Source organism: Manis pentadactyla, chromosome 5 (genome assembly GCF_030020395.1).
Source record: "Manis pentadactyla isolate mManPen7 chromosome 5, mManPen7.hap1, whole genome shotgun sequence".
In the NCBI taxonomy this organism is placed as follows: domain Eukaryota; kingdom Metazoa; phylum Chordata; class Mammalia; order Pholidota; family Manidae; genus Manis; species Manis pentadactyla.
Genome location: NC_080023.1, coordinates 67,432,760 through 67,454,917, shown reverse-complemented (window position 1 = coordinate 67,454,917; position 22,158 = coordinate 67,432,760). Strand labels below are relative to the sequence as shown.

Below are 22,158 nucleotides of genomic sequence, written 5' to 3'. Positions count from 1 at the left end.
TCCTGAACGCATCTCCTGAGACAAGGGAAGCAAAATAAAAAATGGACAAATGGGACTACATCAAGCTAAAAAGCTTCTGTACAGCAAAGGACACTGTCAGCAGAACAAAAAGGCACCCTACAGTAAGGGAGAATATATTTGTAAATGACATATCTGACCAGGGGTTAACATCCAAAATATATAAAGAACTCATATGCCTCAACACCCAAAAAGCAAATAACCCAATTAAAAAATGGGCAGAGGATATGAACAGACACTCTTCCAAAGAAGAAATTCAGATGCCAACAGGCACATGAAAAGATGCTCCACATCGCTAATTACCAGGGAAATGCAAATTAAAACCACAGTGAAACATCACCTCACACCAGTTAGGATGGCCAACATAGAAAAGAATAGGAACAACAAATGCTGGCAAGGATGTGGAGAAAGGGGAACTCTCCTCCACTGCTGGTGGAAATATAAACTAGTTCAGTCATTGTGGAAAGCAATATGGAGGTTCCTCAAAAAACTAAAAATAGAAATACCATTTGACCTGGGAATTCCAGTTCTAGGAATTTACCCAAAGAAAACAACTTCTCAGATTCAAAAAGACATATGCACCCCTATGTTTATTGCAGCACTATTTACAATAGCCAAAATATGGAAGCAACCTAAGTGTCCATCAGTAGATGAATGGATAAAGAAGAGGTTGTACATATACACAATGGAATACTATTCAGCCATGAGAAAGAAACAAATCCTACCATTTGCAGCAACATGGATGGAGCTAGAGAACATTATGCTCAGTGAAATAAGTCAGGCAGAGAAAGATAAATACCAAATGATTTCCCTCATTTGCAGAGTATAACAACAAAGCAAAACTGAAGGAACAAAATAGCAGCAGACTCACAGACTCCAAGAAGGAACTAGTGGTTACCAAAGGCGAGAGGTGGGGGAGGGCGGGTGGGGAGGGAGGGTGAAGGGGATTATGGGGTATCATGATTGGTGCACATGGTGTGTGTGGGGTCACAGGAAAGACAGTGTAGCTCAGAGAAGACAAATAGATACTCTGTGGCATCTTAGTACACTGATGGACAGTGACTGCAATGGGGTATGGGAGGGGACTCGATAATAAGGGTAAATGTAATAATCACATTGTTTTGCTTATGAAACCTTTATAACAGTGTATATCAATGATACCTTAATAAAAAATAATAAATAAATAAAGGAGTGTGTGAATGAATAAATGAACAATCAGAGATTTTCTTATAGTCATTACTCACTAAGAATTACATGTACTGATTCTGCCAATGGTTTGTAACTTTTGCATGTACCCGAGTGGACATTGTGACCTCTCACACTTGCAAACACCAGTCACAAGGAACCAAGGGAAGACAGCTGCCATTATAAGAGAGCCCTGTCTGAGGGCAGAGATGTTATCCAGGGGCCCCAGAGCTAGTCTGCATGCATTCTGCTCATGCCCAGTCTGCACATGTCCTTCTGCTGAATCTGGTATCTTTCCAAGCCTTAGATGACTAAATGACCTTTGGACACTGAGTACCAAAAAAAAAGAATTGAGAAATTTTTACTCCTGAATTTGGGAGCTTCTTATTCTTCTTTAAATAAAGTTGTCTGCTTTTACAAGCATCTTTAAAATAAATGGGAGCGGATAACTGGGTTCCACCCTCTCTTCAGACTGCTACCCTAGTGAGAGAGCATCCCTCTGGGAGTTGATCATCTCAGAAACAGGCTGTTTCCAAAGTCATTTCCAAAGCCCTCTGCCTCTTTCTCAAGTCTTACGTTAGCATCCTGAGAAGTAAGGGGAGGATTCTCCCCAGATCTCCAAGCATTTAGGATGACTTATTTTTTGGCACAGCCTGATAGTCACCAAATTTATCTTAAAGGAAAGATGATGAGACCCCAACATTCTGGGGTGTCCCTAATAATGCTCCTTAGTTTATACAATAAGACCCTGGGAACATTCTGCGGAAAATAACTCCTCCAACACACCTGGGTTATAATAGGTCATTGAAAATGTATTTTCTTAGACAAAGATGCTATTTTAAGTTTTATAATTGTTTGTATTTACAGTGCTTACTAGAGTTTCCAGTGTTGTGTTTTGGTTAAGTAACTGCAACATTATTAATAATAACTAACATGTACTCAAAATAAAAATGATATTGTTCTAATAATATTCAGGAAGAATTTATTTCCCTGCATTATTATCTCTTTTGAGATTGAAAAATAATTTCCTAAATTGTGGCCTAAGGTGATAATCTCCTAATTACAGTCTCCTATCTCAATGAAAGGGTTGGAGTCCTTGTTTTATTTACTGCCTTTGAATCATTTATAGATTTAAAGCTACCCCACTGAGCACCACCTCATCTCTGCCAGGTGCATTGGGCTTCAGTGGGTTGGAAGTGAAATATGGGGGTCCCAAGCAGGGAGAGAGATGGAAACAACATTCACAGTTTATTTGCTCACAGATGTTCACATAATAGAAGCTGAAATTTAAGAAGTAGCTTCTTTCTTTTTGTATTTGACAAGAAACAAAGAAAAACAATTGTGTGGGACTTGGGAAGGCAAGGGGCAACAAAACTGAGAAGAATTGGAAACACCCATATTCATAAGCTCCGGCCAGAGAATGAACTCACTGATTTTCATTCCCAGGAACACGGATGAGGGCACTTGGCTTTTGATGAATCGTCAGCAAGTGACTTTTAAGTGAGGAAGGAGCTAGGGCTTGATCCTAGATGAGGACTGGAAGACCTCACTGATTCTGACCATTGAATTTCTCCCCTCCCCTCAGTAGCCTTGAGCTGTGAGGGAATCTTACTAAGCATCAGTGTTGTAACAAGTCCTGATGCTCTGTGATAGTGCTAACATGTTGGCTACAGGTGTCCCCTCTGACAGGGGTGTGTGTTTAACGCAGTGATCTGTCACCTTGTGGTACTGTGTTTTCTGTTCTCTCATGCAAGAAAAGGTGAGACAATGTGTATGAAAATGAGACATGTGCTGTGACTTTCTAGGCTTAGTCGGACCTTCTTGGATAGAAGTTTAGAAGCAACTCTGTTTCCTCTTATGTTTGGTGCTTCTGTAATCGGAATAAATAAGTGATTCTGATTACAATTTTTATGTTTATTCTAAACAGCTAGATTTCTTTTAGGTTTAGTTGTGTGTCAGTGTTTGAGATGGTTTTCCAATATATTGTGATTCTTCTAAAAATTATGCTTACTACGTCGTACTTTAAATTCATGTTTCCTTGAGTTCTCAGATGGGAAAGTATCTCTCCTGTCCCTTGTCCTAGCAACCAGTACTTAACTCTGTTGAAGCCACAGTACAGACAAGGACCATGCTAGATGTTCCACACCAATAGACATTATTCTGTTGATATCTCCAAGTATCTTATTTTTACTAGTATGAAACTTAAAATAAGCATATATATTTTAAATTTAAATCATATCCCTTACTTTCTCTAACACTTTCACTTTATGAATACTAATAATAATACACATTATTCAGGGCACTAGCTGCCAACCCCCACATTTCAGTGGCTTAAGACAATAAAAATGTATTTCTTATTCGATGGGAGGGGTGGGGAGATGTTCCATTTAACCATTCAGAGACTCCTGCTCCTTCTATCTTGTGGCTCCACCTTCTTCTAGAGCTTTTATGTCTTGTCTATTCAGACAATAAGGGGAAAAGAGAGTGAGGTTTATGCATTGGAGATGTTTATGGGTCAGACCTGGAGGGGTCCACATTACAGTCATCTAATTTTATTGCCTAGAATTTGGTTGAACCACCACACACCAGTACAAGGAAGATGAGAAATGTAGTCTAGGTGTGATGGCCAGGTAAAAAGAAGAACACAGATATTGGTAAATACTAGCAATATTTGCCATATCAAACAAATTTTTAAAAAAACTTTAAAAGAAAACAAAGTCTGTTTGTTGTATAAAGATGATATTACAATGAAATCTGTTCATAATATAAGGCACCATATACATTTTTTAAAAGATGATATAAACTGATACAAATTCTGTAAATTTGGGAATAGCTACATTTGCCATTGAAACAACATCAACTCCAAAGACCAGATTTGCAAGTAAATATTTATATATGACTGAATGTCGTGAGCACACTCATCAGCATCATCTCCAACAGCATCTCCATCCACAGTTGCCCCAGGAGCACCTGAAGTTGCAAAAGTAGCTGATACGCTTGTTAGAGGAAAATGATGCCTCTTTGATGACATTCTGATGTCTGTTTATCTCAAGGCTAGTTTGTTGATGGCTCCTATCATTGAATCTACTTTATTTTATAAACAGTAGTTGGTGATAGGTTGATTTACTTGTTATTTTCTTCTTACTTTTTTATTTCCTGAGAGATTTCTGAGTTAATTATGATTCACTTGGCCAGTTATGGAATTTCATCCTAACAATCTTCTCGTGGCAACCAAGATCTTGGGACATCAGAACATACAGTATTACTCTACCTTTGATGAAAGTTGAAACATTGAAATATCTGGGTTCCTGAATCCTGGATCGTTAGGCATCCACTATATAGTAAAATGATCTGTATTATGTCTTTTTGGCCTATTAGACTTTTCACCCATTAGCTCCTTCAACACTAGGATTTCTCTTATTCATATTGTGCCCCTGGCTGCTGGCTGATTGTCTCTGACATAGTAGGCCTTCGATAAATGTTCTTCAGTTTTCTCAAAGTGTGGCTGCAGGACCAGGAACATCAGAACCTGAGAACAACAGAACATCATTACATGAGAACCTGTTAAAAAAACAAATTCTCCAGCTAACCACAGACATATTCAGCCTAGAGCCCAGAAATTTGTGTTTTAACAAGTCCTCTAGGTTCTGATACACATGTATGCTAAAGTCTGAGAACCACTCCTTCACTAAATTGAAATCTTAACAATTTCTTAACAGATCTGACAGATCTTAACAATTATATCAATATACTTAGATATTTATATACATATACTTAAGCAATATTAGGTACTTCATTGTTGTTCACTGTTCTCAATCATGTTTAATCTGTCCTTGGTTTTAGTTCAAGTTTAAGTAAAATGCATTGAGAAACTTTTCTAGAATTGGGCATTTCTGGGATTTATTCATAATAAGGAACTTTGTCCAGTTTCATCAGGTGGCCCAGAAAATTCAAGTTGATACCGTGATTTCAGCCTCATGATGTTGATATTGGACTTCTGGCCCCCAGAACTGTGAGCAAATAAATTTCTATTGTCACCAAGTTTGTGGTAATTTGTTACAGCAGCCACAGGAAGCTGATACAAGTAGCATTCTCCAAATCTTTTGTTTTTGTACTTAGTAAAATGTTTTGAGCATATCATCCAAATATGTTTACTCATAAATATTTACATATAACACTATGGCAATATATTATATGCATTATAAGATACACAAAATAAGAATTACATATGAAGCAGTAAGAAGGGAAATAAATGATATAAGTAATTTTATATTACTAATGGTATAAAAATCTTTTATTCCTGCTAAGAATTATTTTATTTTAGTGAACGCCAAGTGATTGAATATGCTTCATTAGTTTGAAAGTCTTGGTTTAACACTGTTAAAGGTCTGAATAAAGTTGAGTTTATTTATGTATTTTATTCTAATGGTTTTTGTAGCTAAAAAAAAATACCTCAAAAGGATATGCTTGATCCAAAAGAAAGAACAACATCCTTGACTACACTACATGAGGACACTCTTTTATTTTCCAGTCTCATTGACTAATGCAAATAGTTTATGCATTATGAAAATATATATATTTTGCCACCCAACACATTTCGACCTTAATATTGACAATCCCTTGCTCTTATAAACTAATTAAATAATGTCAAGTCCCTAAACTTTTAGCAAATAGGTTCAAATCCCGTTGACTGTCTTTATTTGGGAGTTTTGAAAATAGATGCAAGTCTTTAAAAAGAGCAGATAAGAAAATATTTTAAGAGAGACACAGTGTTTTCAGTCAATAAGATCACATAATCATGGAAATATTTCCAAACATCTGTTTTCAAAATGTTCTCTTTTTTAAAAAGTAAAATTTAAAATTCATTATATTAAAATACTCTTCTATCATGGAGGAGCAGATTAAAAAGAAAAAGAATTAAACCTTTAGAAAAGTAATTAGTGGATTTGTTGTTTTGAAAATATATATTCTAGACACCTAACCAGGGTTAGCAATCTCTTACATGACACAGAATGTCAGAAAATTTGAACATTTGTATTTTTGTAAAAGAGGAATATGAAACTCATCTCTAAGTGTGACAGTTTTTCAATACTGCCATGAGAGAGCTAGTGAACATCTGTGGAGCAGAGGAGTTTCATGATACAAAATACTCTAGGTAATTAATGAATAGTAATTGAATATGTGTGTGTGGAGGGGAGGGTGGTATTTTGAGTATTTTAAACAAAATAGTTAGAATTCAGGCCAAGAGAGGCATATGCAAGAAGAGAAGAGACACCTTCCTTCCCCACTAAAAACCAAGAGATCTTTAAAGAAAAGCCATTTTTATACCATAATCTTTAGGTCCTTTAAAGCTCCTTGTCACTTCTGAACCAAGGCCTGAATCTTCTCTGTGCTGTTGTTGATCAGTCTTAAAGGGGCAGGTGGCCCCTTGTTTACTGTAGCTCTGGGGTGGGAATATCAATTACCTATTCAGGAGAAGGAACTAGAGGCTGAGAGGGGACACTCAATCCACCAAAGGTCACCTCAGTCAATGATAGTTTAGGACCTAGGACATTAACTGGAGCTTTATTCACTTGAACACCCAATTTTCCAGGATAAAAAGCAAGCCAGTTTCCCCTCAAAGATGGATACTTTTTCTGTGGCATCTGACACTCCATTTTTCTTAATTACCTAGTTGTAGTATTCAAGAAGATAGGAGTGTGTCTTTGCGGGACTACAAGAAAAAAATCAGGCTGTTCAAATATGAAGCATTGTGTAAACTGAAAGGATATATTTTGATCAGCAACCTGTCAGAAGAAATAATTATGAAAAATTTCATTCAAAGAAAATGAATTTCTTTATTGAAAGGAATCAGAGTTTCCAACTGCTGTGCCACGTTGTATATGAACTTGTCTGGGCCTTGCCTCATACCTTCCACAGGGGCATAAACGTCATTCCCTTGAATTGTACATCACAGAAGTGCTGGCATCCCATGAAGGCAGTGCCAAGTCAATAGTAGGTGTTCAATAAATACTTGCTGGATGGATACATGTACTAGCTGCTCTCCTCAGCTCTTGTCTTCCTGGTTGGGCTGTTGAAGCAAGGGTGGGTAATATGACATATTGTGTTACAAAGTAGGTGCTATTATTATCCACCTTTTACAGGCATATATGTAAATGGCTAGTGTATTTAGGGTTTAGAAACCAGGCTGGTTTCATCTTTGTCCTAGAGCCCTAACTTGCTATATTGTCAAATAATTGTGAATTAAATATTCTAAGTGACTGGAGAGGAAAAAGATAGCCACATGAGAAGTGAAGTGGAAATCTCCTCCCAAAACGACATATATTATGAAAATACAGCAAATACAACTATTCCTAAAAGAGTGACCAGAAATAAGATTGCACCAGCCAGTCTACATCTGGGAGAAGAGAACATCTCACTGATAAGGGTAAAGTAAAAAAGCTGAGACCTGGTGGGACCCGAGCACTGCCCCCAGCCCAGCTCACCAGAGGGAGGAAGAGAATCAGAGCCAGGAGGAAGTAGAAGCAGAGGACTGCTAAATACCCAGCCCTAGAAATCTACTCCAGGAGCACAAACCCATGTTGCATGGTGCTCTGGAGATTAGAGGGGGTGAAAACCAATGTCGGAGACTGAGACTGCAAACAGGTTCCACAACCAGCTACCCTGGGACAAAAGAAAGGCAGGCACTTTGAAAGACTTCCCATCAGTGAGAGGGCTGCTAAAGGGGCCAGGGTTTAGGAGAAGGATCAGATGGACAAAATCGTCATTGCACACTCAGCCCAGCAGGTTGGGAACTCTCAGGAGCTTCAGGCGCTCCATCCCCCTGGCTGGCAATGCAGCCCCGAGGCCTCTCACCATGATAAGCAGCCTGCTGCTTCTTACCCGTGCCGGCCCCTGTGTGCAAAGCTGCTCGCCCTGCCATTGCTCCAGACAAACTGGAGGGCAGCCCCGCTTACAACAACTACACAACTTAACCCAGAGGCTGCTCCCTGCATGGCTCAGTGGCCCTGACAGCAGAGACAGGCACTGTAGCCAGGAAGCAAAGAGGCTCCAGTTCTGCTCACCTGTGGACACTGCCATCACTCCAGGTACTGGGCAGCTCAAAAGAGCAGAACTTCTGGGCACTAGAGGGGGCTGTCTACACAAACCTAATATTTCTCACTATCCAATAGGATTATGAAAAGGCAGATGACCTTTGCTCAATCCCAAATCCCTCAAACACAAAAAAAGAGGCCTCAGTGAGACTAAAATCACCAATATTCCTGAAAAAGAATTCAAAATAAAAGTCATAAGCATGCTAATGAAGCTACAGAAAAATATTCAAGAGCAAAGGAATGAATTCAGGAGGAAGATAGATGACACCTTAAGAATACAGTAGCTGAAATGAAACATACAATGTAGGGATTTAAAAGCAGATTGGATGAGGTAGAGGAGACAGTAAATGGAATAGAAATTAGAGAAGAGGAATACAAAGAAGCTGAGGCACAGAGAGAAAAAAAGATCTCTAGGAATGAAAGAATATTGAGAGAACTGTGTGACCAATCCAGACAGAACAATATTTGCATTATAGGGGTACCAGAAGAAGAAGAGAGAGAAAAAGGGATAGAAAGTGTCTGAAGAAATAATTGCTGAAAACTTCCTCAATCTGGGGATCTCCCAACATAAGGGACCCAAGGAAGACAACACCAAGACATATAATGAATAAAATAACAAAGATCAAGGACAAGGACAGTATTAAAAACAGCCAGAGAAATAAAAAAAGATCACATACAAAGGAAAACTCATCAGGCCATTATCAGACTTCTCAGCAGAAACCTTATTGGCCAAAAGGGAGTGGCATGGTATATTTAATGCAATGAAACAGAAGGGCCTCAAACCAAGAATACTCTACCAAGAAATATTATCATTTAAATTTGAAGGAGGGATTAAACAATTCCCAGATAAGCAAAAGTTGAGGGAATATACCACCCACAAACCATCTCTACAGTGTATTTTAAGGACACTGTTCTAGATGGAAGTGCTCCTAAAGCTAAATAGCTGTCACCAGAGGAAATAAAACAACAGTAAAGGAATTGTAGACCAATTAAATACTAACCAAATGCAAAACTAAATGAACTATATGCAAAGCCAGTCCATGGATACACAAAGAGTACAGAATATGACACCTAACATATAAAGAGTGGAGGAGGAAGAAAAAGGAAGAAAAAAACAAGAATCTTCAGATTGTGTTTACAATAGCATAATAAGTGAGTTAAGTTAGACTGTTAAATAGTAAAGAAGCTGCCTATGAACCTTTGGTAACCATAAATCCAAAGCCCACAATGGCAATAAATACATATCTATCAATAATCACCCTAAATGTAAATTGATTGAGTACACCAATCAAAAGATGAAGAGTTACAGAATGGATAAAAAGCAAAACCCATCTATATGCTGCCTACAAGAGACTCACTTCAAACACAAAGACACACACAGACTAAAAGCAAAGGGATGGAAAAAGATATTTCATGCAAACAATAGGGAGAAAAAATCAGGAGTTGCAATACTTGTATCAGATAAAATAGACTTCAAAACAAAGAAAGTAACACGAGACAAAGAAGAACATTACATAATGATAAAGGGGTCAGTGCAACAAGAGTATATAACCATTGTAAGTATCTAAGCACCCAACATAAGAGCACCCAAATAAGTGAAAAAAATACTAACAGAATTAAAGGTGAAAATAGAATACAATGCATTCATTTTAGGAGACTTCAACACACTATTCACTCCAAAGGACAGATCAACCAGACAGAAAATAAGTAAGGACACAGAGGCACTCAACAACACACTAGAACAGATGGACCTAACAGACACCTATAGAACACTCCACCCAAAAGCAACAGGATACACATTCTTCTCAAGTGCACATGGAGCATTTTCCAGAATAGGTTACATACTAGGCCACAAAAAGAGCCTTGGTAAATTAAAAAAGATTGAAACTATACCAACCAGTTTCTCAGATCACAAAGGTATGAAACTAGAAATAAATTGTACAAAGAAAACAAAAAGGCTTACAAACACATGGAGGCTTAACAACATGCTTCTAAATAATCAATGAATCAATTACCAAATTAAAACAGGTCAAGCAATATATGGAGACAAATGAAAACAACAACTGAATGCCTAAACTTCTCTGGGATGCAGTGAAGGTAGTTCTAAGAGGAAAGTATATAGCAATCCAGGCATATTTAAGGAAGGAAGAATAATCCCAAATGAACACTCTAAATTCACAATTATTGAAACTGGAAAAAAGAACAACAAATGAGTCCCAAAGTCAGTAGAAGGAGGGACATAATAAAGATCAGAGAATAAATAAATAAAATTGAGAAGAGTAAAACAATAGAATTAATGGGACGAAGAGCTGGCTCTTTGAGAAAATAAACAAAATAGATAACCCCCTAGCCAGACTTATCAAGAAAAAAAGAGAATTTACACACATAAACAGAATCAGAAAGAGAAAGGAAAAATCATTACAGACACCACTGAAATACAAAGAATCACTTGAGAATATGATGAAAAATTATAAGCTAACAAATTGGATAATCTAGAAGAAATGGACAACTTTCTAGAAAAGCACAACCTTCCAAGACTGACCCAAAAGAAGCAGAAAATCTGAACAGACCAATTACCAGCAATGAAATTGAATTGATAATCAAAAACTACCCAATAACAAACCCCAGAGCAGATGGCTTCACTGCTGAGTTTTATCAGACATTTAGAGAAGACCTAATACCCACCCTCTTTAAAATTTTCCAAAAAATAGAAGAGGGAATACTTCCAAACTCATTCTATGAGGCCAGCATCACTCTAATACCAAAACCAGGTAAAGACTCCACAAAAAAAGAAAGTTACAGACTAATATCCCTGATGAACATAGATGCAAAAATACTCAACAAAATATCAACAAACCAAATTCAAAAATACATCAAGAGGTTCATACATCATAATCAAGTGGGATTCATCCCAGGGATGCAAGGATGGTACAACATTTGAAAATCCATCAACATCATCCACTACATCAATAAAAAGAAGGATAAAAACCACATGATCATCTCCATACAGGCTGAAAAAGCATTTGACAAAACTCAACACCCATTCATGATAAAAACTCTTAACAAAATGGGTATAGAGGGCAAGTACCTCAACATAATAAAAGCCATATATGGCAAACCCACAGCTACCATTATACTTAAAAGTGAAAAGCTAAAAGCTTTTCCTGTAAGATGGGGAACAAGACAAGGATACCCACTCTCCCTGACTTTATTCAATATAGTACTGGAGGTCCTAGCAATGGCAATCAGACAACACAAAGAAATAAAAGACATCCAAATTGGTAAGGAAATTAAACTGTCACTGTTTGCAGATGACATGATATTGTATATTAAAATTCCTAAAGAATCCATCCCAAAACTACTAGATCTAATAGATAAATTCAGGAAAGTTGCAGAATACAAAATTAATGCACAGAAATCTGTTGCATTCCTATACACTAATGATGAACTAGCAGAAAGAGAAATCAGGAAAACAATTCCATTCACAATTGCATCAAAAAGAATAAAATACCTAGGAATAAACCTAACCAAGGAAGTGAAAGACCTATATCCTGAAAAATACAAGACACTCTTGAGAGAAATTAAAGAGGACACTAATGAATGGAAATACATCCCATGCTCTTGGGTAGGAAGAATTAATATTGTCAAAATGGCCATCCTGCTTAAAGCAATCTACAGATTCAATGCAATCCCTATCAAAATACCAACAGCTTTCTTCAATGAACTAGAACAAATAATTCTAAAATTCATATGGAACCACAAAAGGCCATGAATAGCTAAAGCAATACTGAGAAGGAAGAATAAAGCAGGGGGGATTATGCTCCCCAACTTCAAGCTCTACTACAAAGCCACAGTAATCAAGACAAGTTGGTAGTGGCACAAGAACAGAGTCATATATCAATGGAATAGAATAGAGAGCCCAGATATAAACACACACATATATGCCAAATAATATATCATAAAGGAGCCATCAATATACAATAGGGAAATGACAGCCTCTTCAACAGCTTGTGTTGGCAAAACTGGACAGCTACATGTAAGAGAATGAAACTGGATTACTGTCTAACTCCATACATGAAAGTAAACTCTAAATGGATCAAAGACCTGAATATAAGTCATGAAACCATATAACTCTTAGAAGAAAAAATAGGCAAAGCTCTTGAATATAAACATGAGCAAATTGTTCATGGACATATCTCCCTGGGCAAGGGAAACAAAAGCAAAAATGAGCAAGTGGGACTACATCAAACTATCAAGTTTCTATACAGCAAAGGACACCATCAGTAGAACAAAAAGGTATCCTACAGTATGGGAGAATATATTGATAAGTGACATATCCAATAAGGGGTTGACACCCAAAATGTATAAAGAGCTCACACACCTCAACACCCAAAGAGCAAATAACGCTATTAAAAAATGGGCAGAGGATCTAAACCAACACTTCTCCAAAGAAGAAATTCAGATGGCCAACAGGCACATGAAAAGATGCTCTACATTGCTAATCATCAGCGAAATGTAAATTAAAACTGTAATGAGATATCACTTCACACCAGTTAGGATGGCCAACATCAAATGAAAAGCAACAGCAAATGCTGGCAAGGATGTGGAGAAAGGGGTTCCTCCTACACTGCTGGTGGTAATGTAAGCTAGTTCAACCATTGTGGAAAGCAATATGGAGATCCCTCAAAAAACTAAAAATAGAAATACCATTTGATGCAGGAATTCCATTCCTAGGAATTTACCCAAAGTAAACAGAATCACACATTTAAAAAGACATATGCACACCTATGTTTATCACAGCACTATTTAAGTAGCCAAGAAATGGAAGCAACCTAAGTGTCCATCAGTAGATGAATGGATAAAGAAAATGTGTTACATATACACAATGGAATATTATTCAATCATAAGAAGAAAACAAATTCTGCCTTTTGTAACAACATGGATGGAGCTAGAGGATATTGTCCCCTGTGAAATAAGCCAGGTGGAGAAAGACAAGTACCAAATGATTTCACTCATCTGTGGCGTATAACAACAAAGCAAAAAGTGAAGGAACAGAACAGCAGCAGACTCACAGAACCCAAGAATGTACTAACAGTGACCAAATGGGAATGGGCTGGGGAGAGATAAGGGGATTAAGGGAAATTATGATTAGTGCATATAATACATGGGAGGGGACACCAGGAAGGAAGTATAGCACAGAGAAGGCAAGTAATGACTCTATAACATCTTACTATGCTGATAGACAGTAACTGTAATGGGGTATGTGGTGGGGACTTGATAATAGGGGGGATATAGTAACCATAATGTTGCTCATGTGAGACCTGAGCATAAGATTGTATATCAGTGATACCTTAATGAAAAAAAATATTCTAAGTGACCCCATAAAGCAGGTAGGTTATAATCCCCATTTTAGAAATGGAAGAAACTGAAGCATTTAAAGGTTAAGCAACTTGCCTAAGGGCACACAGGTATTTTGTGACAGTCAGGATTCGAGCCTGGGTAATCTGGTTTCAGAGCCCATAATCTGACCACTTGACTTCAGCATTAGCATTACCCTCTTGGTCACTTCTCCTAGTCTTCCCCAATCCTGAAGCTCAACAGGCTCTAGGAGCCAATCACGGAACTGTGAAGCCTTGGAGGGCAAGGACGGCAGTGGTACAGAGCCCTGATCCTCACCCACCAAGTCCCTTCTCACTATTTCTGCTTCCAAAAAGCCAGTCTGCCAGCTACAGAGAGTACAATGGAGTCCCCAGGACAAAACCATCTGTGTTACTTGGCAACTCATTTACACTGGGCATCTTCCATTTTGCAAGGAGAAATGATTCATCTTGACTGGAACAGAACAAACCCTGGGTACTGGTTGTGCTTCCTGCCCACAGAGCCCCAGCCAGTACAATTATCTGAGGGCTTTCAAGTATTTGACCCATCGATGTGCTATCCTGCCTGGGTTCAGATCCCCGCTCTGCCTCTTCCTAGCTCCGATACCTTGGGCAAGTCATTTTCCCTCTCTGTACCACAGTCTGGTCTCTTTGTCTGTAAAATGGGGTTAATAATAGAATTTACCACATAGGGAAAATTTGGGGGTTTAATGAGATAATCTGCTAAACTGTTCAGAGCACCTGCCTCTTCGTAAACACTAAATATTGGCTGTTATCGTTCAGGATGGGGTCTATGCTGTTTTTCTATAAAGCGCCAGATAATAAATATTTCAGGGTTTGAGGCCATTGAGTCTTTCCTGAGACTACTCAGCTCTATTGCTATAGCATGAAAATGGGCCCAGATGATATGTAAGTGAATGGGTGTGGCTGTATGCCAAAACTTTATTTATAAAACCAGAAAATAAAAATAGTGAATTGGTCTGGACTTACAGAATGGTGGCCATCCAACTAGCCATTTGACAAGCATTTTCTGAAAACCTATGGCTAGGTTCTATGCTGTACCAGAGGTTTAAAGATAAATGATCTAGACTTTGCTTTCAGTTAGTTCATTATTTACTACTTGGCAGCCCATAGAAGTTTAGGCTTTGTGGAAGAGGGCAAGTCCATCAGTTCAGGGGCTGCCCACAGAATTTGCACTCAGAAGAAGGCTGGGCTGTTGGCATATTTTTGTGGGCCCTGTGAGATATAGTTTTAAGACAGAGATATAAAATTGAATTTTAATGATATTGGGAAAAGAGAGAGATGAAGCTTCTGTGGCTCACTCTTTCCACTATCCTCTGTTCCCCAAGTATAGGCCTGTGCAGTCCTCATTTCCCTACCCAAGGAGAGGCCTGCAAAGATCCCAGTAGCAGCAATGTGAGAACAGCAAGGAGAGTGCTGTGGAGATTTAGAGAAAGCAAGGCTGGTTTGGAGGATCTGGAGCAGTGAGAGGTTTCAGAGAAAAGGCTGTGTATGGAAGATGTGATGTGTATAAAGCAGTAATTAACAGTGACTAATGTTCATTGAGTGCTCACTATTGGTCAGGCACTGTTCTCAGCACTTCACATTCATTATTTCATCAAGTGTTTACAACAGCCATATGTGGTTGATGATGATGATGATGATGATCATTATTATTATTATTATTATTATGGTGTTTTTCAGATGAAGAAACTGAGGCATGGAGTCAAGTTACTTGCTCAAGGACACACAGCTAGGGAGGGGGTAGGGGCAGGATTTGAATTCTTTGCCACCCTCTACAGACACCATGATTGATAGATTGGCTATGCAAAGTGCACCGAAGGGAGGGCCCAAGGTTTACAGCCAGGTTTCTGGTTTAGAGACCACTCTGAATGATGTCGTACTGTAGTGCAGAATCTATAGGAACAGCAGATTGGGGAGGTCAGGGAAGGGTGTGATTTGGGACAGTTTGAGATTGAAGCTTCTTTGGGACCAACAGCTGGAGAGACTCATTTGGCTAATGGTATATGGTTCTAGAATTCCAGAGAAAAATCTGAACCTAAAAGAATCTGAGCCAGATTTTAAACAAACAAACAAAAAACAAAGAAACAAACAAAAAAACAGCCAAGCAGAAATTTTTATAATATGTGAAAATTGGGCCTTATATTTTGAGCAGCTAATGGCCAATCCCTAACATTTATACCAGACAGGCCTTCGAGCATAAAGCTGAGTTCTCTGGCTCTTCTTACCGGGTGAAGCTTTGAATGGTAATTTTTGTGTGTGCAGGGATGTATTTGCACCCATGCATCCATGGTCTTCCACTCAGCATTTGTGACCCTGCTGGCTGGCATCACTGGCATAGTTTGTGTCCACAGAACCGGTCGACATAGGCAGACATCAGATGCACAGCATTGGTTCCATTTGGCACTGCTGGCCACCAGAGGAGCTGCCTGAGAGCAGTATTGAGAGGGGAGATGCTGAAATTTTTCTGAGTCTGTAAAAATAATGGTTCAGGGCTTACATATTCAATAAATCTACTTGCAAAGCTGACAGAATATTCTATACTGTGGAGAAGATAAATTAGCCTCATGCCTATGCCATTCTTTGTTCCACGTTCAGCGAAGGACAACCCACATGCAGGTGTTGCTCGCAGGAAACTGCATTTCAATCCTTAATGAAAGATAGCATTCAAGGGCAACAAGTGCACCCTCTTTAGCCCCAAATCAGAGTATGCCCCCATTTTATGGCCTTTGTTGAATGCCTGTCAGGGAGTCAGTTTCATGGAGATGTTAGGTGGTGAATGGTTTAAAACCAAAGGTCTTCAGCTTTAGGTTAGTGATGGCTCCTGTGGCAGGAAGTCTTTCACCCTAAACTCGCAAAGCTCCTTCTCCCCTCTGTCTTTCTGCGTGGTATGGCAGTGGACAGCCCTGTTGCACATAAGAACCCAGAGCCCACTGGGCCTACTAGTCACAAAATGGACAGAAACACACAAGGAGAAAGAAAAATGGTAATCAGCACAGTAAGTAGTACAGTCATTCTGAAGAAAAGCTGGGCCTGCAGATTTCTGAATAAGCAGATGATAGGCACCCCAGGACATGCCCCTAATTTTCTCTCTGATAGGAATCACCCAAAGGATCATTCCTTCTATTCTCTGTGTAGCCAGAACTGTTGCTAAGTGAGTCACCTTTGAGAGAAACTGGTGTTTTCTTGCAAGAGGCTTAGCATTATTCTACCACTTACTTTAAACAGTCTTTGAACTTTCAACATTATGTTCCTCTAACAATAGAAAAAACTTGAGTAAAGATGTAAGTATTCTTAAATTCTTGCATGTATGTGTGCATGTGTGCTACTGGCTATTATATTATGAACATTATGAAATCTACTTTTTTCCCACTCAAGCATATTGGAATGTACAGCTGTGAGAATGGCATTATTGTTTGTTATTGATTATTAGTAACTGGTAGTGAAAAAGAAAAATTCATTGTACAGTATGTTCATATATATCTGATATCCCAAACTGAGAAAACCTGGATTGGAGAGAGAGAGAACTAGAAGAGATTTATGCTAGAGCCCAGAAGAGAAGCAATTATAGAAGTTAACACATTTATCCATTGGACACCTACTTTGTGCCTTTGAACAAAGCAAGCCCCTGCCTGAATGAACCTCTGTCATCCTGAGGGAGCCCAACTTCCCTGTCTTGGGACTCAGGGAGGGTGCCATTTCTGGGGACTACATGGAAGCCCTAGGAGGGAGTGGTGTTGCTGAGGGAAATAAAAGTACACCTGCTGAGGCAGGTAGTTACAGGACCTCTGAAGACAGAGCAATAGAGAGCAAGAGGGGCTGCTCTCTGTGATAGAAGAACTCTGAGGGGTGGAACTGAGGCTTGACCTGGCTGCAGGGAAGCAGCCACTCCTATGGCTCTTGCAGGGAGAGAGAGCATTCTGGGTATGCATTTTGGGTTGCAAACTTGTGTCTCTGGTTGCAGATGATCACAGCCCAGTGGGCCTAAGAATGACCTCCTGAGGGGCCTGCTAGCTCCAGGGGGACAGCTGAGGGCTGCCACATAAATAAGGAGCCTGAGCTTTGTTACACTAAGTCTGCTCCCTGTCAGGCCTGATCAGGCAGCAACCTTTGTGTTTGCTAATAATGGATTTCCTTTCTGAGGCGCCATCAGGTTCTGAAACTTGAACTGAGAATTGGTATGCCTAGCTCCTCTCTCCCCACTTCTCCCACTACAAGGCTGGGCCCTCAGAAGCTTTTGAAGACATTTATGAAAATGGATTGCCATTATCTTCTGTGAAATGAATGTCCAAGCTGGACAAGCAGTTTAATCACCAGCTGGCTAGACATTAGCCTTGTGAGAAGAGGCTGAAAGGGAGTTTCCAACTATTGTTTAAGGACAATTTGGTGTCTTTGGAGTCTCTTTCCCTATATGTTTCTACTGAATTTATTAATATAGAAATAACATGTTCTTAGGAAGTCCAACAATACAATGGTATAAAAATTTAACAATCCTATCCTTCTCTAATACCTTGTATAATAGGTTAGTGCAGAGGTCTAGCATGTGGCCTGTCAGCCAGATTGCCTGGTATGAATCCTGCCTGACACTTGCTAGCTGTGTGACTTGTACAAGTTTATCTGTTTTGGCCTTAGTTTTCTTATCTGTAACATGAGAGTGATAACAGTCTTCTACCTACCTTACAAGGTGGTTACATATTAAATGAGTAGCACATAATGTAGTTAAAATAATACCTGGTAAACAGTTAGACTATATTCATATTAACTATTAATAGTACAGCTACTATGAGATGTCACTTTTTTCTTTGTTGTCCCTTAAATCAAATCATTGTATGGAACTTTGTAACTCGTTTTTTTCACTTAATCTATCACAAGCATCATTCTAGATTAAAATCCAAACATAGAAAATTCTTATTAACTTTTAACAGCTGCATACTACTAAACAAGGATTGTCATTTATTTGTTTGAACATTACATTTTTAGTAGACATTTGGCTGTTTCTAGGCCTTTACTTTTATAAATAATATCACAATAAAGACTATTGTACATATATCCTTTTGTATCATTGCTTTTGTTTCTAAAAGGTTCTTAAAAGAGGACTTCCTGGATCAAAAATCATGAGATTTTAAAATGGTAATAAGTGTCCCAAAATATCATAGCAATTTGCAGTCTTACCAGAAATATGAGTGCTCATTTCCCCATGTGCTTACCAGCAGTGGATATTATCAATCTTTCTTTTTTTCCAGGCCAGCAGGCAAAAAATAGAATCTCATTGTCCTTTCAACTGACATTTCTCTGACTACCAGTGAGACTGGGTGCACTGAACGGTTCTAAGCTGTGGCATTAAGTAGCAAGATTTCTAGTTTGAAAGTTCACTGGGGCTACAACATGGAGAACTTGTGTGTATAGGAGAAGGGAAGGCTAATTTGGAACTAGGGGGTGGCAAGTAGATTGCTTCTGTTCTCCTGCTTCTCCCCATTATTTTGACAGTCATCCCCACTTCCCGTGTCAGCCTCCAGTCCCTGATCTTTGCCTGAGTTTCAGCAACGTGTTTCTTTTTCTGCATGCGGCATTCCTGCCTGGCTGGCAGAGGTAGAGGCCACTCAGAACTCCCCATGTCCAGAATAAGTTCCTGTCTTCTTTTTTTACTCTCCCCCTTTCTCTTATATTCTTGACTTAGTCAATGGCCTCACTATGTGCCCCCCGACCCCCACCCCCCAAATATCAAGGGTAAGGCTTAGTTAGTCTTGTCTGAACTATGAAACTTGGAGTCACTTTTCAGTTCTTCTCCTTTACCTCCTGGAGCCAATCAATCTGTCACTGAGTCCTGTGACCACCTGTCTGGTCGTTCAAACCCTCTCTGCCTGTCATTCTCTTTGTGGCTGACATTTGATCACACCTTCATCATCTTTTTCTTGATTGTCGTATACCTTCATGAGCTCACTGCCTGGTCCTGCTCCTTCATTCTGTTCTCTCTGCTTGGAATTTTCTTCCATTATTTACCCCCAAGCAGTGAAATGAAACTTTAAGAGTTCAGCTTTTTCCATTTTGCATGAAGTCCCCTTTTACTCTCTACCCAGGCAGAATGACTAACTGTTTCTCTTGTGCTCCCCTTGTACTCTCTACTTTCTTAGGTTGCATAACTTCCCCGTGTTCATACCTCTTGAATACACAGCCCTCTCTGTCTCCCTCAGATATCTGTGACCTCCTTGACAACATGGACCATGATTTCCTCCTCTTTTTATCCAGCACACCACCTGGCAAAAGGTGGCAGTTAACAGTGTGTTGGAACAAGGAAGGCACACTGGTTTAAACCTCCGCTGCTTATAATTAAGTTGTTAGTAAAATGTCTCATCTTAAAAATTTTTTTGATTTGTAAAACAATACTTATTCCTTGCAGGAAATTTTGGGGAAGAAATGGAAAAATATAAATAAAAAATGATAGCAAGTCATCCATATTCCCATGTAGCATTTTATCTTGCCTTTCCCCCTCCTCATTTAATGATCATATAATCTACAGTGGAATGAATTTACCTTCATCTCCAAGTCCCCATTCCTAGAGTCTGGGAACCCTGGCATAAGCTAGAAAGAAGGGGGCCTGATGTGATGTCAACTAATACTGGGAAGAAAAGGGCATCCTTTAATATAATACAAGATAAGGAATGTGCTGGCAGCAGGTTATCCTTTACAGTGCTTTGATAGGTGTAATGTTTTCCAAGTGCCACAGGGTCTGAAGTTAAGTTCCTGTAGGACTTGGACTTGGGGTGAATTGAATAGATGATGGGGGCTCATCTTGAATCCCTGGCACTCATTGCATGCTTTCTCACCTGCCATCATTTATCTTTTTTCCTTAACCATAGACTTTCTCTGGTGAGAGTTGCTTTTCTCCCTTATTCATTTTCAATGACCGACTAAAGCAGTGAGTAAGCTAGTATTGGTTGTCTACTTTACAGTAGGTTGAAAAAGGCAAGGAGTTGGGCCAAATCTCATCCCACCAGATCTTTCTATCATTAGAAGCAAGAATAAACAAACAAAAGTGGTTGAACTTCCTGTGGGATTTCTGGTGTATGCTTCATCAGTTATGGCAGTAAATCTGTTTGGTAACTGACTCCTCCCCCTCTTTCTTCCATGATGAGGGATATGGTTGCCATTCCCATTGGGTCAATTCAGTATCTAAATTTCCATTCTCAGTCCCATGTTGTTGGACATTTAAGTTTTCTTTCTTTTTAAACTATGATAATAATTAATAAATGTTTGAGGCATTTAACATTTTTCTGTATTTCAGCTTTATGTCCCGAAGCCAGTTCCAGAAATAACAAGATAAGAACAGTTGGAGATTCTTGATACATTTTGCCCAGTTTTTTTTCAAAAGAGTTTTTCAAATTTCCACTCTCTCCTGCAATGTATGAGAGTGGCCATTTTGTCACATCATTTCTAAGAGTGGCATTGACAATTTAACAATAAGTCCCTGCCGATTTGCTAGGTGATAGGCTGTCACAGGATTTTTATAGATTATGTCCTCACCTCTTCAGAAAATCTTCAGACTGAGCAAGCCTGTTCTCCTGTAAAGGTTTTAACTCAGTTAAAAGTCTGTCATAGATGACTTTAGATGTTCTGATAGCCCTACAGTTCTTGGCTACCCTAAGCATTATTTCCATCTGCAAGGTGCACAGTTGTACTTCAGAAATGGATACTTATAAATAATATGGGCTGTGTCATCTTTGTGTAGGGGGAATGACTCCTTTAGGAGAGATGGCAGCTGGAGGCCCCAGAGAGAAAGGTAAGGAGAAAAGATGTTTGAGAAGGAGGAAGATGGGTAATCTGGGAAGGATGGGCTCACTAAAACTTGCTAACCACAAATCACAGTTTTAGGGTCAAAGGACTGTTAGAGAATGTAACTAGGGGCTTGCCTTCTTTTGCAGCTTAAAAGAATCACACACATATTCCTCTAGGTAAAGGCAGGGGATGGGAAAGGAGGGAAAGACACAGCAAAAAAACTTGTGAATCTCAACTCTCTTTAAATCAAGATACTGAACACTCACTGGACCTCATTGAGAGTCCCTGTCTTTCACAACACTTGGTTGCCTCTGTTGAGCTATCTGCCTTTCTTGAGCTTATAAAATGCAAAATGCAAGGTTTTGATATCAAAGCACCATTTGGAAATCATAGCCTCAAAGTCCCCAGAGCAGGAAGTTGCTGTTTGTGGCAAATGCTTCTCAAATTATTCCTAGCACTTCATAGATATATTCTCACGAATCACCATGTATTTTTGTTGTTCTTTTTTTTTTTTTGTAGATAATTATTTTTTATTGAAGGGTAGTTGACACACAGTATTACGTTACATTAGTTTCAGGTGATTCAACATTTATATACATGATAATTCTAGGTACCAGCTATCACCATACCAAGTTGTTACAATATTTTGACTATATTCCTTATGCTATACATTACATCCCGGTTACTTA

The 22,158-nt window shown here is 38.9% G+C and overlaps 1 protein-coding gene across 13 annotated transcripts in view; it reads left to right on the top strand.

The window, feature by feature from the left end:
- LOC118923037 (uncharacterized) overlaps window positions 1–22,158 on the top strand; it is a 524,114-nt gene that overhangs the window by 336,196 nt on the left and 165,760 nt on the right. Inside the window, exon 5 of one of the 13 annotated variants that reach the window (XR_008997785.1) lies at window positions 5,131–5,215. The exons of the other annotated variants lie outside the window; for them this stretch is intronic. The gene's annotated coding sequence lies outside the window, so the exon portion shown is untranslated. The remainder of the gene's footprint in view (window positions 1–5,130; window positions 5,216–22,158) is intronic. 13 annotated transcript variants of the gene reach the window in all.